The following is a 2848-nucleotide window of genomic DNA, read 5'->3' as shown; positions in this document are numbered from 1 at the left end:
CTCGCCGCTCCAGACCAGAGAACCGGTTCGAAAGGGCCATAACTTTTGATCCGACCGTTTGATCGCCATCAAATTTTTACAGGAGTTTCCGGACGCAGGTTTCCGTGGAGTAGATGTGGAATCGCTACTCGGTGAAGCGGAAGTCTCGGCGCTCCAGACCAGAGAACCGGTTCGAAAGGGCCATAACTTTTGATCCGACCGTTTGATCGCCATCAAATTTTTAAAGGAGTTTCCGGACGCAGGTTTCCGTGGAGTAGATGTGGAATCGCTTGTCGGTGAAGCGGAAGTCTCGTCGCTCAAGACCGGAGAACCGGTTCGAAAGGGCCATAACTTTTGATCCGACCGTTTGATCGCCATCAAATTTTTACAGGAGTTTCCGGACGCAGGTTTCCGTGGACTCGATGTGGAATCGCTACTCGGTGAAGTGGAAGTCTCGTCGCTCCAGACCAGAGAACCGGTTCGAAAGGGCCATAACTTTTGATCCGACCGTTTTATCGCCATCAAATTTTTACAGGAGTTTCCGGACGCAGGTTTCCGTGGACTAGATGTGGAATCGGTTGTCGGTGAAGCGGAAGTCTCGTCGCTCCAGACCAGAGAACCGGGTCGAAAGGGCCATAACTTTTGATCCGACCGTTTGATCGCCATCAAATTTTTACAGGAGTTTCCGGACGCAGCTTTCCGTGGACTAGATGTGGAATCGGTTGTCTGTGAAGCGGAAGTCTCGGCGCTCCAGACCAGAGAACCGGTTCGAAAGGGCCATAACTTTTGATCCGACCGTTTGATCGCCATCAAATTTTTACAGGAGTTTCCGGACGCAGGTTTTCGTGGACTAGATGTGGAATCGCTTGTCGGTGAAGCGGAAGTCTCGCCGCTCCAGACCAGAGAACCGGGTCGAAAGGGCCATAACTTTTGATCCGACCGTTTGATCGCCATCAAATTTTTACAGGAGTTTCCGGACGCAGGTTTTCGTGGACTAGATGTGGAATCGCTTGTCGGTGAAGCGGAAGTCTCGCCGCTTCAGACCAGAGAACCGGCTCGAAAGGGCCATAACTTTTGATCCGACCGTTTGATCGCCATCAAATTTTTACAGGAGTTTCCGGACGCAGCTTTCCGTGGACTAGATGTGGAATCGGTTGTCGGTGAAGCGGAAGTCTCGTCGCTCCAGACCAGAGAACCCGTTCGAAAGGGCCCTAACTTTTGATCCGACCGTTTGATCGCCATCAAATTTTTAAAGGAGTTTCCGGACGCAGGTTTCCGTGGAGTAGATGTGGAATCGCTTGTCGGTGAAGCGGAAGTCTCGTCGCTCAAGACCGGAGAACCGGTTCGAAAGGGCCATAACTTTTGATCCGACCGTTTGATCGCCATCAAATTTTTACAGGAGTTTCCGGACGCAGGTTTCCGTGGAGTAGATGTGGAATCGCTACTCGGTGAAGCGGAAGTCTCGCCGCTTCAGACCAGAGAACCGGTTCGAAAGGGCCATAACTTTTGATCCGACCGTTTGATCGCCATCAAATTTTTACAGGAGTTTCCGGACGCAGGTTTTCGTGGAGTAGATGTGGAATCGCTACTCGGTGAAGCGGAAGTCTCGGCGCTCCAGACCAGAGAACCGGTTCGAAAGGGCCATAACTTTTGATCCGACCGTTTGATCGCCATCAAATTTTTACAGGAGTTTCCGAACGCAGCTTTCCGTGGACTAGATGTGGAATCGGTTGTCGGTGAAGCGGAAGTCTCGTCGCTCCAGACCAGAGAACCGGTTCGAAAGGGCCATAACTTTTGATCCGACCGTTTGATCGCCATCAAATTTTTACAGGAGTTTCCGGACGCAGGTTTTCGTGGACTAGATGTGGAATCGCTTGTCGGTGAAGCGGAAGTCTCGCCGCTCCAGACCAGAGAACCGGTTCGAAAGGGCCATAACTTTTGATCCGACCGTTTGATCGCCATCAAATTTTTACAGGAGTTTCCGGACGCAGCTTTCCGTGGACTAGATGTGGAATCGGTTGTCGGTGAAGCGGAAGTCTCGTCGCTCCAGACCAGAGAACCGGTTCGAAAGGGCCATAACTTTTGATCCGACCGTTTGATCGCCATCAAATTTTTACAGGAGTTTCCGGACGCAGGTTTTCGTGGACTAGATGTGGAATCGCTTGTCGGTGAAGCGGAAGTCTCGCCGCTCCAGACCAGAGAACCGGGTCGAAAGGGCCATAACTTTTGATCCGACCGTTTGATCGCCATCAAATTTTTACAGGAGTTTCCGGACGCAGGTTTTCGTGGACTAGATGTGGAATCGCTTGTCGGTGAAGCGGAAGTCTCGCCGCTTCAGACCAGAGAACCGGCTTCGAAAGGGCCATAACTTTTGATCCGACCGTTTGATCGCCATCAAATTTTTACAGGAGTTTCCGGACGCAGGTTTCCGTGGACTAGATGTGGAATCGCTTGTCGGTGAAGCGGAAGTCTCGTCGCTCCAGACCAGAGAACCCGGTTCGAAAGGGCCATAACTTTTGATCCGACCGTTTGATCGCCATCAAATTTTTACAGGAGTTTCCGGACGCAGGTTTCCGTGGAGTAGATGTGGAATCGCTTGTCGGTGAAGCGGAAGTCTCGTCGCTCCAGACCAGAGAACCGGTTCGAAAGGGCCATAACTTTTGATCCGACCGTTTGATCGCCATCAAATTTTTACAGGAGTTTCCGGACGCAGGCTTTCCGTGGACTAGATGTGGAATCGGTTGTCTGTGAAGCGGAAGTCTCGGCGCTCCAGACCAGAGAACCGGTTCGAAAGGGCCATAACTTTTGATCCGACCGTTTGATCGCCATCAAATTTTTACAGGAGTTTCCGGACGCAGGTTTCGTGGAC

This window comes from Populus trichocarpa, chromosome 3 (genome assembly GCF_000002775.5).
Source record: "Populus trichocarpa isolate Nisqually-1 chromosome 3, P.trichocarpa_v4.1, whole genome shotgun sequence".
Lineage (NCBI taxonomy): Eukaryota > Viridiplantae > Streptophyta > Magnoliopsida > Malpighiales > Salicaceae > Populus > Populus trichocarpa.
Note: the sequence above shows the minus strand (reverse complement) of the source record.